The sequence below is a fragment of the Canis lupus genome, chromosome 30, assembly GCF_011100685.1.
Source record: "Canis lupus familiaris isolate Mischka breed German Shepherd chromosome 30, alternate assembly UU_Cfam_GSD_1.0, whole genome shotgun sequence".
Lineage (NCBI taxonomy): Eukaryota > Metazoa > Chordata > Mammalia > Carnivora > Canidae > Canis > Canis lupus.
Window position 1 is genome coordinate 6,953,833 of NC_049251.1, and position 21,289 is coordinate 6,975,121.

Consider the following 21,289-nt stretch of genomic DNA (forward strand, 5'->3'; position numbering starts at 1 on the left):
AGAAATATGCTTTCTCATTTAAGTATTGAATATAAAGCTACCTTGATACAAAATTATGTTTGCCTTTGACCGTCCCCATCTCACCATTTTTGTGCCTTACTACTCACCCTGCCCTCGGCTCTCTGCCCATTAGATGGACCCTGTCCTGGCCTTCCTCTGCCCTAACCCAACAGTGACCTGGTCTCCAAATTTCCTGCCCCTAAAGACTCTTCAAAATGTACCTGTCTTGGATTCAACTCCCACAGGCCCTGAACTCCTACACTACACAGTCAATCCCTCACTGTGATCATCTATTGATGAACTAACCTTCTCAGTTTCCACAACTGAAGAGTGTTTTAGGAGCAACAGCTTAATCTCAAGGTCCTGGAGAGTGCAGCCTGACCAGAAGAGGGGATGGGGTGGAAGCTAAATCAGGAATGCTTTCCCTCTTGACTACCACTCTCCAAATAGTGATTGCCTGCCCTATTTTAATTTGATAACTTCCTTCTTATCCAGCAGTCTTTTATTAGAAGACAAGAAAAATAACCACTAAAACAAGCATTATATAATTGATCTCTCCAGAGAGCCCACAGAAATGGAGCTTTGTCCTCCTTTCTCCCCTGGCTCCAATATTTTCACTTTCATGGTCATTATGAAACAAAAAAATATTTAGCTCTGGCTTCCTGGAATCTTCTGTGTAACCAAATCTGTAGGTACATGGGAGATGAAGGACCTTAGGGGAGTCTATATAAGCATATTCTCCAAAGAAGAGACATAAACTTCCTTATCCTTAACCCTAGAGCCAGGATTTTTTCCCCTCCACTAGACAAAGCCCATCACATCTGTCAGAGGTTTTCTGAGCTTTCCAGAGGAAGGCCTACACCAGCTAATGCTGACTCATTAGTGAGCCAAGCACCACACGTGGAAAACAGGGCTCATTTGTGACATGACAACACATAGAGGCAAAAGAAAAGAGTCCTGATTTTATAATAATGAGATAATTCTCATTAACATGCTTTCTTTCCATTTTTCAGTGACCAAGCATGCATGTCCTTCAACAACAGAATTATAGAATTTTTCAACCAGTATCACCCAAAAGAGCTTCTTAAGAACTCTTTAATAATATAACCAGAAAACATCTTCTTTATTTTCATGCCTCCTTTTCAAGAAACCGTGTAAAAAAAAAAAAAAAGTGATTTCTGTGGAACTTTAAGGCAATTCAGGACGGGGTGGAGATGCTTAAGGTTTTGAGCTATAGTAAGTTCTGACTGACTCTGTCTAAGCCTTCCGATCACTTGATTTATCTATCAAATGATGTGCCCAAAGTTCACAAGGGTCCTATCAAACCAAAACTGGAAGTTTCTTTAAGATGTCTAAAATTCTGAATAGGATGAGAGAAACCTCTAATTTATATCTCTGACCAATACCCTCCTTTTGCCCTACAGTCTTCATCTCATTTTTCCAACATATTAGCTCAGATGCAGTTTGTGAATAGCAAAAAATCCTAAATAAGAATGTATTAAACAAACAAAAAAAAAAGAATGTATTAAACAATATAAAAGTTGATTTATGTCTCAGTATAAGAGGTCTGGGGCAGGGCTATTTCTCCACAAGCTTAGACTCAAGTCCCTACTACATTGTTGCTCCTCTGTGCCTGGCCTCAACCTCATGGACCAAGATGGTGGCTGGTACATTCCAGGCAGGAGGGTGGAAGAAAGGATAATGAAGAGGTAGAGGCAAAGGGCTTCCACACTATCTCTTAAGTTTATCAGAAGCTTCTACGGGACATTTCTGCATATATCCCACCGAACAGAATTTAGTAACATGGCCAAATCTAGATATGAGGGAGTCTAGGAAATGACATCACTATCCTAAAGGCCATGTATAGTCAAAAGTCAGAGGTTCTCTCACCATGGAAAAGAGAAGGGACTAGATATCAAGGATTACTAGCAGAGTCTTTGCCATTACCAATTAATATTATAATATTCAAATCACAATGAATTTTGGATTCAAAGATGAGGCTGGCTGAAATGCTGGCAGTAGATCAGAGGAGCCAGTAACAGACTCCATGATCAGAAAAAAATAGTACTCAAACACAGACCAAAATTGAAGCAGAGGTAAGACAGCACATGAGGGAAGGAAAAAAGCTCAGGATAATTAAGGATTGTTTAGAACCTACCAGATATTAAAATCTAAGTTCATGGGAATCAAAAGTTTGATAATAGTGTAGAGAAAGACAAATGAATCAATGGAACAGAATAGAGTCCAGAAATAGTGCCAGGTGTGTGTATATGAGGAAAGATGGATTATTCAGTAAATAGTATTGAAGACAAAGGGCTATCCATTTAAGAAAAATAGATCACCTCCTCCCATAACTTGGGTATTCTAGAAACAGTACCTGAAGCAAGACTTAGGTGGCTAATGGTTTTTGGAAGATGCAATTCTAAGAGAGTAAGGATGGAGGGAAAGAGAAGTGAGATATGGAAGAGTGGAAAGCCATTACAAGGTAATGGGTGCTGAGCTGGCTACTGCTTCATGAACAGACACAATCATACAGCCATGCAGGACATCCACAGACATGCTATATAAAAAACAGTGCCTCTGACCTGTCCATCAGAAGAACAAATAGAGTAAACACCTGCTGATTCCCTTCTGTCTCCTATTTCCAACTGGTCACAGTGTTCACGGATTTCCAATATCATGCCTCGTCTATTAGATGTCACAGTTTCTACTGAACAGATCCCAAATAATGATCCTATAAGCAGGACAATGTGTTGTTTTCAAGTTTACTTCTTTAGAGATTCGTAATGGAGTTTGACTGGCAGCCTTGAAAAAGAAAGTTGTTTGTATTGAATTTTCCTTTGAATAACAATGGTAACTGGCCAAATGCAGTAAGAGATGCTAGAATTCACAAGGTTTGCCAAAGGACCCATTCCTTCACCTTCAATATCATGAAATTGAGCCAGTGAATGTTTTCTGGATATTCATTTCCATAGTAATTTTCTTCTCATTCCAGAAGCTGGGGGAGGGAGAGAGGGCAAAAGAGTTTTCCTCCCCCCAGGGCAGGATCACTCTCATCTTCTATTGAGAAATCCAGCTTCAGATCAGAAATATCCATCGTCCTATGCTTATTGAGCAACAAGAGTGCAGAGGGTCTTATGCCAAACTCCAGGCACCAGGCACTGTTGAGTCTCGTGGTGAGATTCTAAATTCACCCAGCCTAGACATGCTTGTCTTCCAATTCTGGTCATGACTGACAAAAAGGAAAATAACTAGAGGAGCCAGAAATATGAAAATAATTTAGCACTTCTGAAAACTATTAGTTTGGGTTTGATTTCTATTTGAGACAAAAAGTCAGAATTTTATTTGATCTGAACATTATACCTAATAGTCCCTAGGTCCCAATAATAATGGCTAAGAAGAGTCCCCTTTAGGTTTCTCCCCGCTGCATGGGAGCTTCAAGAGGGAAGAGATTTTCTGTTTTGTTGACTGATCCATCCCAAGTGCCTAGAACAGTACCTATTACATAGTAAGTCAAAACAAGTAATTTAATAAGTAAACAAAACTGTGGTAAAATGTTCCCTTCTCTTCTCACTTGAACCTTCGGTGAACAAAATAATGATCTCTGATATGCTGTCATTTTTTATATCTAGTTACCTTTTTGTGCATTTGGGGCTACTGCAACAAAATTCTCCATTTGGAGAAAGGAGAAATCTATTGAATTAATTGATCCAGGTGTCTTTGATTTGCTAATATTTGGAATGCATCTCATGATTATTTTTCTACAGGAAGGTTTTAAACTTTGTCTTTACTTTTTAACAAGGTTCAATTTAAGAGCAAAACACAGTTTACATTTCTTAAATAAGCAAAGAAAGAATTCTGGCTAACTTGGGCAAGAAAAAAAGGAAATATATTGGAAAACTGCATGTAGCCTCCAAAATTAAAGGAAAAATTAAAAGAATAGAAATTAAGACAGCTCTGGAGATATAAGGAAAAGAATTAATGAATAGCATTTCAGGGTACATCTGCTTGAGGACAGTCGGCTACAACAGTCACACTATTCAATACTTGAACTCCAGGGAAAATGACTATGGAAGTGTGAAGCCCCTTAAGAGTTTCCTACCTAGGAGTGACTGGGTGGCTCAGTCGGTTGAGCATTTGCCTTCAGCTCAGGTCACGATCCCAGGGTTCTGGGATTGAGCCCTGTGTCGAGCTTAGGAATGGACCCCGAGAATATAAATAATAGTGAAAGGGAATATAAGGGAAGGGAGAAGAAGTGTGTGGGAAATATCAGAAAGGGAGACAGAACATAAAGACTCCTAACTCTGGGAAACGAACTAGGGGTGGTGGAAGGGGAGGAGTGCAGGAGGTGGGGGTGAATGGGTGACGGGCACTGAGGGGGGCACTTGACGGGATGAGCACTGGATGTTATTCTGTATGTTGGCAAATTGAACACCAATAAAAAATAAGTTTATTAAAAAAAAAAAAAAAGAAATGGACCCCAAGCAGGCAAAAGCTGATGTTTCTTACTACAGCCTTCACTAACCTGGTGACCCCATCAGTACATGGCCTACGATTAAAAAGCAAATTTCATTGTGAACTTTCCTCTACTCAAAGGGCACAACATAACTGCCTTTCATGAAGGTGAACTCTGATATCAGGTCTAAATAGCAACTAGGATAGTCTTTAGGAGACCAGAAAGATTAAAACAGTCCATGCTACAAAATGCACATACATTAAGACTAGTGTTGCATTCAAGAAGCTCCTTCCTGCCACAAAATGAAAACATTCTGAAATGTGAAAGCAAAGCACCTTATTTAAACAGCTAGAAGGTTCATTTTAAGAATGGATTTGACAATAGGAGCAGATTCATACATTCCCTTGCCAAAGACTTCTACTGGCCCATAGGAGTGTCTTCGGTATTTTCAAAGTACAGGAAGTTCCTGCTTTCTGTGGTGGCAACGAACTATAAAAATGGCTACGCAAGCTGAAACCATGCAAAGTGGTCTGAGTAATCAATGGGGAAAATTACAATTATTCCATGGCCTTTAAAAATTTCTCTCAAAACTTGAAAAGATTTGTTGGTTATAAATGTATAGAAAAATGGGGGAAATAGCAAAACTAATATTTATTAAATATATCATAACTTAGGGACGCCTGGGTGGCTCAGTGGTTGAGCATCTGCCTTTGGCTCAGGTTGTGATCCCGGGGTCCTGGGACAGAGTCCCACATCGGGTTCCCCACAGGGAGCCTGCTTCTCCCTCTGCCTATGTCTTTGTCTTTCCCGGTCTCTCACAAATGAATAAATAAAATCTTTAAAATATATATATATCAGTGCAGCCCTGGTGGCGCAGTGGTTTAGCGCCACATGCAGCCCAGGGCGTGATCCTGGAGACCCTGGATCGAGTCCCACGTCAGGCTCCCTGCATGGAGCCTGCTTCTCTCTCTGCCTGTGTCTCTGCCTCTCTCTCTCTCTCTCTCTCTGTCTGTCTCTATGAATAAATAAATAAAATCTTTAAATAAATAAATAAATAAAATAGATTTATCATAACTTTAAAATTAGAAACATTGAAAATTAAAATATTTTCTTTACTTGTAAGAAGCAACTTATCAACAGGAGTTTGAACAGGAGTTTGAACAGGAGTTTGAACAGGAGTTTGAACAGGTCTTGCTTTCTTTTTCCTCATAGTATAACTACAAAGTAAGGGTCTTGTCTGTGCTTTGAAGTTGTCACACTCTTTTCTAATTTTGAGTCATCTTCCAACATTTTACCCTTTGTGCTTTGGTTTCAGTGTTGCAAAATACCTCCAAGAGTTCCTTTAACGTGAAGATTTTTTGCTGGCATCACTTCCTGTAGGTCATCTTCATGCTTTTTGTCTCAAATACTTTGTTCCTTTATGTTTGCAAGTTCATCTTCACTAAGTTCCTCTGGCTGCATTTCTAGAGTGTCTTAGAGGCAGGCTCAACAATCCATAGCCAGCTTTTCTTCTGTAACTCCATTATGGATACACATTTCACTTGCAGCATTATTGAATTTTGTTCTTTTCTGTCTTTTTATCTTTGTTAGCCAACAGTCTCCCTTCAGTGATTGATTTTTGTAAAGTGTCATTTCATGACCAAGTGACAAGGAGGCAACATGATTGGTCACTTATTGTGAAGTGCATCTGTTATTTACATAGTCCTCTATAAACTGAAAAGGTGGCAGCAACATTTGTACTTTATGCAAATACTCAATTAATACTATAACTGAAATTTGAACTGTGTGGTTGGGGGACTGGTGTGATTTAAGTAAACCATCATATCTGAAATCCATACATATCACAGTCATGCAGTGATGACTGCCTGTTCTGCAGAATATTCTGCTAAAAGCCATTTCGCAGGTCCTGAAATCTAGCATGTCGTCTTTGTTATCCTATTTTGGGTGAATTCTTAGGTGGGTAACCAAATATCATGTCCTATCAGTATTTGCTTATAACTGTAATGAAGAGAGTTTATATCTGACAACTGAATTAGAAGTACCCAATAAATATGATTTTTTGGTCCTCTGCCAAATACATTAGATTTTTTTTTTGATATGTTGATTTATTTTGTCTACAATGAAACAAGGTAATCCTTTGCTTGTATCTATAAGGTTGAAACTAGGGAAATACTTATTTATCCTTTAAGACTCAACTCAAATGTTAACCTCCTCCATGAGCCTTTCCTAGCACCATCTTACTTGTAAATCCCCAGGACATCCCATCCAGACCCATGTATGGCTCTCTCCACACTGTACTCTCAACTCTTGGGAGCATACAGGAGGCTCTTGAAAAATAAAGATTTCTTCTTTTTTATCATTATATCCCTGTACTTACTAGACATATTAGACACATAAATGTTTCTTAAATAAAGAAATATCTCAAACTCTTCCTCTAAAAACCATTTTTTTGGGGGGGCAGCCCCAATGGCCTAGTGGTTTGGCACTGCCTTCGGCCCGGGGTATGATCCTGGAGACTCGGGATAGAGTTCCACATTGGGCTCCCTGCGTGGAGCCTGCTTTTCCCTCTGCCTGTGTCTCTGCCCCTCTCTCTCTCTCTCTCTCTCTCTCTCTCTCTGTGTGTGTGTGTCTGTCATGAATAAATAAATAAAATCTTTAAAAAATAAAAATAAAATAAATAAATAAAAATAAATAAAAAGTTTTTTTTTCCTAGTCAATAAAAGGATGCCCACTAATATGAGATCCTAATAGAAAGGCCCTAAAGGAATAGCTAGGAGATGCAGTCTAAAGTCCTATCCAGGAGCACCAGAACCCTGTCCCAGATTGGTTAGGATGAGTTGAAGGAAGCCCCAAAGATAGAATAACTCAAACAACCTACTATCTGCAAATGGCCTCTGCTGACTCAACATCGGCTTTGGTGTTTTCAGCCTTCTGAATCCATAATGGGTAACACATGTGGTGACAGAGTTATGAAAAAATATATCAGTCATATGGTTCAGTGTATAAATCTGAAGAAAATGCCTTTTAAATGAAATTGAGACAAACATGTCTTGCTCCTTTTGCAAAGTACAGAATGTTCCACATGGACTAATCAAACTTTATAGCACTACTATGCAACCTTCTACATTTCCTAACACAATGTCTCTCCCAGAATTGTTGCTTGTTGGAAAGTTGTCACTGACTGAACCCTGCAGTTCTGTATTGTGTAGAATAGAATGTAAATACCACAGAATACATTTGACTGAGCTTCTAGGAAAGCATGACACAACGTACATAAATTCCACATTAGGCCTTTCTCTTCCAGACACACATGCAAATACACATAAATCAGAATCAAATGCAAGAAAGGATTTGGCTCATTGGTCATGTTACACAAAACTCTTCCCATTGAAGTGATTCTTTAATCTGAAGATTCCCACAAATATTTAATAAACTTCATCTGACAAAAGGGATCATTGTTGTTTTACAATAAAAAAAACTTAGTGAGGCTCTTGATCCAATTGTGGGATGGAACTAAGAACAAAATTAGGTCTCCTGAACCCCCAAATTTACTCTGATGTAAAAGTTACAAGAGAATCACAAAAAGCTACTCTAGGTCTTTATTGATAGTTGAGGGGAGTATACACATGTGTGTGTGCACATGCAGGCACATGTGTGGAGATGGAGGAAGAGGTATATACTACCACTTTGACATGACAGCCTCAGCTGAGCCACAGAGATGGCAGGGCGTGATGTGTGTGAGTGCGGGTGCAGTCCCCCAAGCCAAACTGAGCTAATGGGGGAGTGGCAGGCTTTATTGCTAGGCAATAAAGTTAACTAGTATTGTGAAGAGCTTCATATGTCTCATCTCAAGTATACAACCTAGATTTTACTTTATAAACAGTAGGACCTGCATCTCCAGATTTTGAAGGGGAAGTCATCTCAAGGTCTTGCTTTTTATTTGAAAGAGCACCATTCTGTAGCAATAGGGCATGTACTTGGAATTCCTTGGTGGTGGTCTGGTTTGTTTGTTTGGTTTTTGTTTGTTTGTTTTTTGCTGGCAGAAGACTATGGTTCTGATCTGCCCTGCTGGCCTTGCACTCATAGACCTAGCCATGCAGCACACAAATGCAAGCCCAGGAGGTTAGAAAGGCAGGAATGCATCAATGGAAATAACTTTATACTAGATTCTTAACCTCATTTGGACTCAGTGGTTCTTATAGAAAGAGCAAAACTACCCAGGACTCCATCTATCCCACTAATTTCCATTTATCATTGCAAAGATCTCAACAGAAAAAAAAAAAAAAAGATAAACGAAAAAATCAAAATGATAACAATATAAAAACTGCAAGACATAAACATATGTCCTTAAACCTTTTAATGTAATCATTAATACTAGAAGAGCAATACCTGGAAACCATGACCAATCAACTCAAAGTATCAAAGTATCACTGATAATGCACTGAGAACAAGGCAGCCTTTCCAAAAAACTGGAAATTTCAACTCCTTGTGGGTAGGTCCAGTGGAAGCTTTGCAAAATGTCAAATGTTCCATGTCAACAAGAATTCTTACATAATAGCATTTTGAATAGAAAATATCAGCAGCCCGTAACAGCTTGATTAATGTATAATTAGTAAAGAAGCCCTGAGACATAGGTAAAAATGAAAGGATTCTTAGTATATATGACCAATATAACATTTGTCAACAATTGTGGAAGAAAAGACTTGCATCTCTGTGTTAACCCATCAGGATAACCGGGCCAAACTTGAACACTATTTTAAACAACTGAGGGAAAGACTCCAACGGCAGCCTCCCCAAAACCACACAACAGGACTTCTGTCCTCACAGCTCTGAAAATTCAAGGGTGGTGGTGACTAGCTCTCAACACTTAGACTTCAGGCCAGCCTGGAAATGGAGGGCCTTGAATTGAACCCTGGAGCACTCAATCCTATCCTGTTGTTTGCCTTGATCCATAGTGAACTCATCATTGAATTCTTCTAGTATCTTCCTGAAGGGATGGACTGTGCCCCAAAAGCCCACTGCTCTGCACACCCCAGACAGAGAGGGAACGAGTAGGTGGAAGATAGGAAGTCACCAAGAATCTTACCTTGATAAGAAATGTGAGGTTTGAATTACTTTAAGCATATCAATGCCTTTTTTTTTCTATAGAAGCAAGGACTTAATTAAGGCTCCTTGGGATCTTTTTCAGGCTTCCTGTTTTATTGGTGATCATTTCAGTTGGTGTGGAATTTGTTACATCAGATCATCAATATCGAGCAAGATTTTTTTCTCTCAATTTGTTTTCAAGTTAAGTCTGTTTAATGGACAGTTTTTCTAGGTAACCAAAATAACCAAAGTACAATTCACTATGCTACAGCCATGGAAAGAACACAAAAGTAACACCAGGAGTGAAGACTCTGCCATCTTTCCCTGGAGCACAGAGCTAGTGACATTGACAACACTGATCATACTAGCACTAATGACATGCAGGTGCCCTTCCAAGCCATCAGTTATTGCTGCACCCATTCTAACAGTCTTAAGATCAAACAGACTTCCTTGATAACCTAGAACTTCTGAGAATTAATTCTTGCAGCTTCTTGTGTGGGGTAGGGGTGGTGGGGGAGTTATGTGTATGGGAAGGTGATTGACAGCATGGGCTCTAGATCCAAATGGCCTAGATCCAATCAAGGCCAAGGTACTTAATACATCTGAGCCTCACACACTTGATCTCTAAAATAAAAGTATATACCTGGAGTTAACATGGGGGCTAAAAAGGCATTAAAATGATTGAAGTACTTGAAACAGGGCCAGGCATATAGTGTTTAGTAAACATTAACTACAGTGATGATAGTAAGACCGCACAATAGGCCTCATCACCAAGTACCTCTACCAACACACAGAATCGTGATAGAATTATGCAAATGAGAATGAAGGATCACTTATACCACTATATTGTGCAGTTCAGTATAAAGGGAATGGAGGTTATCACTTTTCCTAGCATATTTGTTGCTTTTGACCCCACAAAGAAAAGGCTTACAGACAGATGAGGGGTTCAGAAAGAACCATACCCCACAATGGTGTGTTCTCTCTCTCCCTCTCTCCCTCTCCCATTTCTTCTCCTCAGAATCCACTTGCTCACCCCCTATTCCTGCACTTATACCCAGGGAAACTCCAACCTTCCCCACAGGATGGGGATTTCCAGACTCACGCCCTCAAGCTTGATCAGGAGGCAAATGGAGGCTTATCTCTGCCCACATATTGCCAAACCCAAAGGCAAAGGAGTATTCTGCTCCCAGGAGTGGGAAGAGAGCAGGTGCTCTCATTCCTGTCCACCCTTCCACTGAAAAGAGCTATGGTGAACTTCTCACTGGTTGTCTAAGAAGTATGCTGCCATGCTAAGGTAGGCAGTCTTTCTGGAGACCTCCTTCACCACTATTTCCCATCCCATATCATGAACGTAACTGTGAACATGATTCTGACCCTGATCTCTTAATGAACACTGGCTGACCATGACTCTCCCAGCCCTTTCAAAGTGAGGGAGGGAGGGAGGGAGAGGAAGAAGGAGAGAAGGTGGGAGAACAGTTCATTCTCAATTTATTCTTCCTCATCTCTGATCTCCAAAAAAACCTTCTATCCCAGAAAAGAAATGGAGCTCACAGAAGGTAAGTAACTGGCACAAGGTCACAAGCCTTGTAAACTGGTAAGCTTGAGGCTAAACCCTTTGTTCTCTCCTGTCTGACATTTAAGAGTGAAAGCAGAACCCATCAACTCTTACAAAAATGACTAAAATCTAATTGCCCCCAAATAGTTGGTTTCTCTTTGCAGACAGCCTTTAGGCATTGAATTGCTAGCACAGAAGACAGACATGGAGAAAGGCCCAAGCTGGGAAATTCTTCCAGCAGCTTTTCAAATCTCTTGGCCGAACACCATGAGCCCTGATCTGCATTATTCTTTCCCGGCGAGGTAACGCCAAAATATTTAGTCCCGGCATCATTCTGAGAATACCAATTTGTCCACTTCAACACAGCTGCCCTTTCCCAAGATTTATCTCTATTTCTACTTCCTTGAGTCAAACCTTAGGGCTCTTGCATCCTGAAAATGGCCATGTTCTGCCCACAGCCTGTCCACACCAAGAGTTTGGCGAAAGTCAGTGGAATATGCAGTAGCGAGTAAAATGTCCCCTTGTGACCTCAAGCTCCCTTCTTGGCTCTGAAATAAGCTCTGCTCCAGCCAGCAGCTACTCTCTTTTTATTTGCTCTTATAATTTCAAATTTTACATACAGTGAATTAACTCTTTACAATTGTGAGTTTTGGCAAATGCCTTCAGTCATGTAACCAGCACCAAAAACAGGATACCCCTAAAAAAAACTCCCTAGGAACACCCATTTGTGGCCACATCTTCCCCTTACCCTTAATCTGGCAACTACCAACTGCTCTCTGGCCCTATTTTACCTGTTCCAGATGTCACATAATTCAGCTACTAAAGGTCCACACCAAAAAAAAGTTAACCCATTGATTAGAGTGATATATGGATTTATTTACCTCTAACCCTCACCACTGGGCCATTACTCTCCACTGGTAGCGTCAAACCTACTTCTGACTAAAAAAACTTCATTCTCATTTGCATAATTCTATCACGATTCTGTGTGTTGGTAGAGGTACTTGGTGATGAGGCCTATTGTGCGGTCTTACTATCATCACTGTAGTTAATGTTTACTAAACACTATATGCCTGGCCCTGTTTCAAGCACTTCAATCATTTTAATGCCTTTTTAGCCCCCATGTTAACTCCAGGTATATACTTTTACTTTTACTCTTTTTATTGCTGTACCAACCCAATCTATGAATGCCACACTATTTATCAGATTCACAAGTTGAAAAACATTTGGATGGTTTGCATTTTTTCAGGCTATTATGAATAAAGCTTCAATACAAATTAGCATACAGGTTTAATGTAAACCTGTTTTCATTTCCATTGTGTAATCACCTAGGAGTGATGACCATGTGATGCACATATGTTCAATTTTATAAGAAACTGACAAACTTTTTTCAGAGTGGCTATATTGTTTGGCATTTCTATAAGCAAATGTACGAGAGTTCCAGTTACTCCATATCTTCATCAGCACTTGGTATTGTCATGTTGGTTTTTTTTCTTTTTTCTCTCTCTCCTTTCTCTCCCAGTTCTCTCCTGAGAGCAGACCCATTTATGAGGCTGCCTATACAAAGATACTCCCATGAAAATGGTGGAGCTCCATGGACCCACATGAGACCACAGGCTTGGCAAGCTCATGGCAGTTCACAGGGTCAGGAACAACAGAGCTATCTGTTTGGCTTTAGCTAAAAAGAGGCAGGACACACCACAGGTTATGAAACTCAGAAAATATCTAGGTTTGAAGCTCTCCCAACATATGAGGTTAGGGATATTCTCTTAAGCATCCTTATACTTGTCTATACCTAACACCATGCCATATTCCTAACATACACCTAAATAAATGCCTTCACTTTGGTCTCTATATTTATATATTTTTTATTTATAATGTTATATTTTATTTTCCACATTTTTCAGAGCATGTGGGCAGCCCCAGTCATGACTGCTGCATAAATGTACAATTTCAGTTGTAGGTATGGGCAGTAGTCCTTAGGTATACTCTATGTCCAGCTGGAGCCAAAGTAGAAAAGACCAGAATATACAACAAATTCTAAAATGGTGGTTACAAACTCTTGAGAAGTCATACATTTTTGAGAATCTTGTGGAAGTTCTAGACCTTATTGCTAGAAAAATGAAGAAATAATACACACACGAGAGAGAAAGAATCCTTGAAGTGTATCCATAGATCCTACTTAAGAACCACTAGCCAAAAAGATCCATTGTTCTAACAAATAGGAGGTCATTTCTCCCATTTTCCTGATCTTCTGGACTGAGGAAAGGGACCTGAGGACTGCTTAGTAGTGAAACCATGAGGATAACACTAAAATGTTATTATCAATCATATCAATTTCCTAAGGCCACCATAACAAAATACCAGATGAGGTGGCTTAAACAACAGAAATTTATTTTCTTACAATTCTAGGAGCCCAGGATCAAGCTGTTGGTGGGGCTTCTTCTAAGGCTTCCTCCTTTGCTTGTAGATGGCCACCTTTCTCCAGTGTCTTTACATTGTCTTCCCTCTGTGAATGCATGAAACATTCAAACAGTTTAAACATATAAGCATCACATCACAATTGCTACAGAGGTCTCAAAATATCATTTTTATGCATCCCTATTTTGAAATTATTAATCCAATGGTAGGTCATGTTATTTAATACATTAACAAAGGGCAAATATATGGCTATATTATATTTTTTAACAACTGTATTTCAATGAAAAAAGTCTCCCTTGCAATTCTACATAGTTTAAATTTTTTTTTATATTTTCCTGAGGACACTATAGGCTTCTTCAGCTACTAAAGGTCCACACCAAAAAAAAAAGTTAACCCATTGATTAGAGTGATATACGGATTTATTTACCTCTAACCCTCACCACTGGGCCATTACTCTCCACTGGTAGCGTCAAACCTACTTCTGACTCTCAGTTCAAACGCTCTCTAAAGGGAAAATGAGAAGTTCAAGAGTTCATCAGCTTAACACAAGTTGATCTTAGTGCAAGTTCTGTTCTTGCCTTGAATTATGGGTTTCCTATAGCTAGATTACTGCCTGATCCCACAGTTCCTCTGTGACTCAAATCTTGCCTCGTACCACTGTCACTGAGCCTCTGCTGTGAAAAATCCAAAAGGCTTCCTGTAAACTCTGATAGCCAATGTTTCTAGCTTAATGAGTTTGAGAGACGTGTTTTGAGTATATTTTCTTCTATCAAAAGCTCTAATGTTGAATGGCTGCCAGGAGACAGCTCATGAGGCATCGTGGGTTGAATCATGAAATGGCAGCCAACTTTTCCCAATCTCCTTTACATCAGGAAATTTTCTAGTTGACCACATTCACGACAACACTGGCCCTTAATCACGTTCAGTACAAGTCTTCCAAAGAAGCTAAAGTTGTATGAAGGAGAGGTTCTAAAGAACCGCCATGTTTTCCATCTCAGGGTTTTTGAGGGACAGACTAATGTAACTCCTAGAAGGCAAGAGTGAGATGAGCTGTAAAATGACCTCCTAACTTCTGAAAAATTGTTAATGTGGCTCTGCATAATCAACACTAAGAAAATTACAATATTGCAATTTTGGCATAAACATGCCAGAGAAAAAATGAAAATAAATAACTCAGTTACCAGATAAAAAACCTGGAACTTAAAGCAAAAAAATGGAATGTCCACAAGGTCCTGATTTCCATATATAAAGACTTTTTTCAAACCACCAATTCTGAAGCTCTTCTTATCTATGAAAAGACTCTTTCTCAATAACATTTTAGTAAATCTTTGAAAGGTCCTGAGAAAATATGGTGCCAGGATGAAAACAAAGGGAGAGAATTTAGGTATTGTGATCATAACAAAACCTGTTTGAGTCACAAAGAAGGCTTTTTGGACTTTAGTCCTCTCCAATAACCTCTCAAGGAACCAGAGTGTCACTAGATTAATATCTTGGATTATTGACTATTAAGAAGATGTGTCTGGGTTTTATATGTTTCCCCTTAAAAAATTCATATTTGGTTCCAAGAGAAATGACTACTATGTTCTTTTCTATAGAGTTCACGTAAATTTTAAAGATAAGAGTCATGCTAATAAATAAAATCTGCCCTATTGCAGAGTTAACTTGGCCCATTTCCATGAGGCATGCTAGAATTAGGCAGTATAGAATTTGAACATACAGCCCTTCATGTTTAGGGTTTACAAAGAGTCCTGCTTTTGCTTCCAGCTCCTTGGGAATTCTGATTCTACAAAGAAACCATTTCTAAATTTACCATTAAACAAGGTTATCAAGTAATACTGAAATGAAGTTCATTTTACTCACAATAGTACCTTTCCTTAGTTTCTAACTTCCTCACGAAGGCTACTCACATGCAAACCACACTGTTTCCCCTAGATAGACCCTTTTCTTTTGTTCAAGTACCACACTGGTAAATATGCTTGGAGTGAGCCATGGTAATGAATGAACTTTGTCCTGAAGTATTTCCAAGAAATAAACATGAATGCAGCCCTGAACAAACATATATACAGTAGAAAATTGCATCATCCACTGCCCCAGTTGAGGCCACCAACATCTCTTACACCGACCACAGCAACAAATTCCAAATATCCTCCCTCCCAGCTTCCAGACTGAAGTCCTTTTAACCCAACCTCTACATTATCACTAGATTGATCTCTCTAAAAATTCTGACCTTCCTTCCACATAACACATACTTATAACTCTTTGTAGATTCCCCCAGTGCCTCAGAGAAGAATCACTCTCTCTGAGATCTGATTATCTGGCCCTGCCTCCTCTCTATAGCCTCACCCATGTCCGCTTGCTCCTTTGCACTCAGGACTCATCCACACTAAATCACTCTCAGATCCCAACGGATGCTTTGCTTTCTCTCTCTACAACTCTAGAAGCAATGTCTTTCCCCTGTCTTCTTACAGTGCCCTATACTTCTTTCCCCCTAGGGCTTTGCATCTTGATTCTTAACTCATGGACTGCAATAACAATAAAAGACAATAATTTTCTTTGTCATGTCCATCATTATATTCCCAGCACTTTGATTTAACCCACTAAAATGCAATGGGTTATTAATAAATATTTTATTTAATCAATTGGCTGAGGAAATGAAAACAAAGCTCAATATACCAAGAGCTAAATGAAAAGTCAAGTTTGTTGCAGGCAGGAGTTATCTTTTTTTTTTTTTTAATTTTCCAATATATTGCTTGAGCTTCCATTTCATAATATAAGACAACAAGCCATTTACTAAATGTTCTAAGAAGCCAGTGACCAATATTTTGACATAGAGACCTCATAAGGGAAAGGACTGTATCTTTTCTCACTGTGCCAAAAGGCCTATCATAAAGTCTATTTGGAAAGAACATGAATGCTGCAATGACAGGGAAGTGTTCCAAGAGCTGGAGGGAAATATTTCCCTCTTTTCCAAATACCCTAATCCGGGATTCAGAATGATTTATGTCCTCAGATCTTAGATAGTAGTGAAGAAGTTAGCAACAATTTGTCATCTTTTGATTGTACCTGCTACCAGTTGATGGCTAAAATGAGAAGTTGAGGACTGTCTCTATGGATATCAGCACAGAATCCAGTTCAAACATTCCCAGACAGTTTGGGGGTTTGAGGAATAACTCACAGACACATAGTCTGGCCCAACCTCAGAAGCAAATTATTTATCAAAAGTAGAGGTTTCCAAGGAATATGCGTGTGTGTGGGCATGACTGTGGCGTTGTTTATGTGTGCATGCAAGTATGTTGTGTACATCTGGGAGTATGTGTGTGATTTATTGAAGGCTTAAAAGTGACCTGAGATTCCTTAAACATATAATCAGGTTATACCACTCACAACTACACTAGGATGACTACTACACACACACACACACACACACACACACACACACACACATGCACCCCAGATATATATATTTATACAGAAAATGGGGAGTCCATTTCATTAACTTTTAAATGACCTCTAACAACAACCCTGCAAGGTTGACACTATTTTCTCCATTTTACAGAAGATTAATCTGAACCCCTGAAAGCCTAAGATTCTTCAAAAAAGGAAGACAGGACTTGAAACTTGGTTATCCATTAGCCAAGATAGCTCTCCTTCTACCACACCTTACTTTCTCCTAAGATTATCACTCTCCTCTTACTGGTTACCAGAAATGTCGGTGAACGTCACTCTGCTTTACGATAAACCACTCTGATAAAAATGTTTCAATGATTATTTTTGAGACATCTGAGCTGAAAATGTACATATTTCACAGGACAAGGAATGTGCCAAAGTGTTATTGCACAATCAGAGTACTGCAAGCAACCAAGGAGGCCAAATGTGTGTTGGAAAAACTACAGATGTCATCTGGGAATGCTCAGAGCTTTGGGTTTTCTAGCTGAGACAGTCTGCTTCCACCGGAAACACAGACTTATAAGGCTAAACCAAGGCCATGACTTCCTCAGCTGAATCAACCTGACACACTGCCTGTTCCCTGAGCTCATGGGATTCCACTGGCTGAATGTCAGCCCCGTCATGGAAAGAACACCAGAGGCAGGGGGGACTGGATTGGTCCCCATCCTGAAATGGATCACAAACACCCACCTTGTCATAAAGCAGCTATGAGCCCTACAGTGGGAAGACAAGGGAGGTGACACACTGGGGTCAGGAGTGGGGATATTTAGGTTCCCTAGAGAAATTAGTCACCAAGTCTTATCCCTTCATCTCCATTTACAGGCACTTATTTGGGAGCAACAAGCTCTAAAAGGGTGAAAAACAAAGCCCCCATGCCCCTCCCCCCAGCATGTGCTTCAAGTTCACAGGAAGGATTCTTCTCATTTGCTTTGGGGCACACATGCTGCCTGTTACAGCTGCATCTTCCCATGGACAAATCACATGGTGAATGTTCCACAGAAGAACAGGGCTCCAGGGAACAAAATCAGCCATTTACGTGACTCGCTTCACTAGACCTGGTCCCATTATACCAAAACCCTAGGAAAAGAAAAGAAACTCAGTAGAAACCAGCTACATAAATCTGCACAGAGAAGACCTCTTGGTTCTGAAAAGTCACAATAACCAGTGGTTGTGAAATATTGAAAAGGCATGAGACTGCAAAGTTGAGCACGCAGGAATGCTTCAGAAAATGGAATGTTGACACTGTCGCCAAGTAACTTTCCCTCCAAGTATTGATTACTCTCTACAGATTATGGAAAATATTTGTCGGAGATGTTATTTCAACTGCTCTCATTCTCAGCTAGTGAGTATAGTAGAGCTATAGTGAACCATGTGTTCCTAATTTTCCCCCAGAAGTAAGTTATTGATATAGGAATGTTAAAGTGCTAGGGAGAGAACGAGGAAATTTTCATAAGGAGCCCAAATGACATTCTGAGGGTGAAAGGACTGCAAGCCCAACTCCTTGAGAGTCTCTGTAGAGGAGAATCGTCCGGATAGACTTGGGTAATCCCAACCAAGGCCCAGGACAAGAAGGAGATACTCCATTAATAGAAAATATCATGGTGGAAAGAGATTAAATAAGTGGACAGGTCTATACACCAAGATTGACCTCTTGAAGTAGTGGTTCTGGTTCTTTGAGGCTGTAACTATGAGAACTGATATAATGGGACCAGATCTAGCCCCACTAAGCACAAGCTGTATCCTAGGAAAGATGGATATAGGGGATTCTAAGAGAGCACAGACCAACTTTTGAGTGGAATGTTCTTGGGTCGGGAATATCAAAGAACCACTATGTCTGGGATAGCTGCTGGAAGAAGGAAATTTACCCCCTCCATTATCTTGCCTGCGTTAACTCATTTAGTTTGTATTTTCCTAAGGCAGAGGCCCAACACCATCTCTCCCCACTTGATTGCCTGGTACCATATCATAGAACTACCAGCTTTAGGGGTTGGTTATGGTATCATGTAGCTTTCATGGTAGCCATGAAAATCTGCCTTGCACACCTCCTTCTATATAGAATGGAACTGAACCAGGGCCCTAACTTCTGCACTTTTAAGTCCCCTGCTGTTTGCATGATGACCCCACTTTCCAAGGGCTTCTCACTGCCAAGAATAGGGTGTGATGGGAGGACTACATCCTAGACTCCTTTGTTGGCTGACTCAAGCACAAAGACTTCCCAGGGGCTTTGCTGATGCTTCCTTAGGTTGCCTGGCAGTCTAGCCTGCTCCCTCTTAGCCTTCTCTCCTTATCCCCTTCACCGAGTTAGGCCTACATTGTGATCTGACTGCTAACCCAACCTTGTCTGGCTCCCTCTCTTGGTCCTTTCACATAGCATTTCCTTTAAGAAAATCCCTGCAACATTTAACACTATCTTGGTGTCTCTTCTCAAAGACTATGACTAACACAGGAGGAACGTCTGAATTGCACCTGCAGGAACAAAGTGGAAGGAGCTAGGATTGTCCCTCGGATATAAATCAGCACCCTGAAGATTTCTTGAGATAACCATAAGTATGGAAGCCAGGGAACTCTCTAAAGAGGTTCAAGATGATAAATTGTATCTGTGATGTTACCTTGTATGCAGCACTTTAAAATAAATACACACCCATTTTATACATTTATGCCAGAAGGGAAGCATCAAAGAAAAGGCCATTCCCTATTTCCATAACTGAAGACAAACCGGGAGCAGATGTTGTGTACCATGTGATCACCTCCCAAAGGAACATTCAGAGTCTCCAGTTGTGACCTCCAAACACTGCTGGGTTTCCATGTGTGGGGAGTTCTGGACCTTCCTCCAGGTCTTGTTGGCTGGACCCTATATCACCAAAGGCCTGATAATGTTCTCTAGGTGGTGCTACATCCAATACCAACCTGTAGGCCCTCCACATTCTGTCTGGCCTCATCAGGAGTAGAACGAGACCACTCTTTTCAGACGAGAGCTTTCTACCCAGTGCTAATCCACATATAATCGGTAGCAGAAATTTCATTCTTTCAAGTACTCATCATATGCCAGCCACTGTGCAAAGCATTTTACAGTTTATCTCATCCATTCATTTATTCATCCAACACATTTACTGAGTATACCTTCTATGTGCTATCACTCCCCAAAGAGAGAGCAAAACCTAAAAAGTCCCAGCCACATAAAACAGACATTCTAGTGAGGGAGAGAGACACAGTATAAAAAGAAAGCCAACATGGACATATGTTTTGAGCAATGATAACTACTGTAAAGAAAGCTAAAGCAGAGTGAGGTGCTAGGGAGGCATGGGCAAAAGGGTTGGGTGTGTATTACACAGAGTCAAAAGGAAAGCCCTTCTGAGGAAGCAATATAACACCAGAGACTGAAAAGAATTGGGAGCATTAGCTGGGTAATTGAGCAAAGAAGAATCCATCTCATCTCTTTCCATCCACACCACAAACCCATAAAATACAAGGCATTATCCCCCTATGAGAATAACCACCTTAGAGAGGTGATAGACTCAGCTAGATCTCTCTCCAAACCACTGTGGTTAACCTTATGCCACCATCAAGTGAATTCCAGAATCTTCCTGCTTATATTCTAACATCAGAGAGAAAGTCCAGGCTTTATGTCTAGCCTATACTCTCTGACACCATTTGTTATCTTTCCAATCTAACTGTTTGGGTACAGAGGAGCCACCTAAGAGACTACGCGAAGTAATGGCCATGCTGATTATGATCATCATCATCGTTATCATAATAGCTTTTTCTACCCAAAGGCCCAGTGGCTGGGGAAAGGGACAGTAACAGAGACCCCAAGAAGTTGCATTTCCTTACAATGCTTAAGCAGCGCTTAAGCACTCCCCTCCTGCGGGGAGGTTCTAAAATCAGCCTTCAGCAAGAAAAATTGTGACTCACTAGACACATTTATGTTGGTCTTGCTGCAGAGAAAATCCATCTCTCCTGGGTAATAATGGAGCCCCATAAATAGATTCTAAATTTCTGTGCATTCTCCAAAAATAAACCGGTAGAACTGGTAGTACTTTTACAATATCATAGAGAGACACATCATTATCTCTATTAGTCATTTGATTTTACCTTCTTCCCATTGCCTGCTTTATTTGCATCCCCAAGGAATCCAGAAGCCCATGTGATAATAAAGATTCAAGCCTATGTATCCATGGTTTCCCCAGCCCTGAGCAACCAGGATCCTCTTATTCTATTACCAGCAGACTTTGGAGGGCTTTCCTTAGTTTTTTCATGAGCAGACACTGTCACCAGTTTCATTTCTTGCAGATGATCAAAATATGTTTCACTAAGCTCTGTAATAATAG

At 40.1% G+C, this 21,289-nt stretch overlaps 1 long non-coding RNA gene across 31 annotated transcripts in view; it reads right to left on the reverse strand.

Moving 5' to 3' along the window:
• LOC102155895 overlaps positions 1 to 21,289 on the reverse strand; it is a 648,303-nt gene that overhangs the window by 596,703 nt on the left and 30,311 nt on the right. For 30 of the 31 annotated variants that reach the window (XR_005381490.1, XR_005381486.1, XR_005381489.1 and 27 more), the window contains one exon: positions 13,498 to 13,602. This is a non-coding gene — a long non-coding RNA (uncharacterized LOC102155895). Of the gene's footprint in view, positions 1 to 13,497; positions 13,603 to 13,941; positions 14,019 to 21,289 lie in introns of all 31 variants that reach the window. The other variant, XR_005381481.1, reaches the window with a different exon arrangement.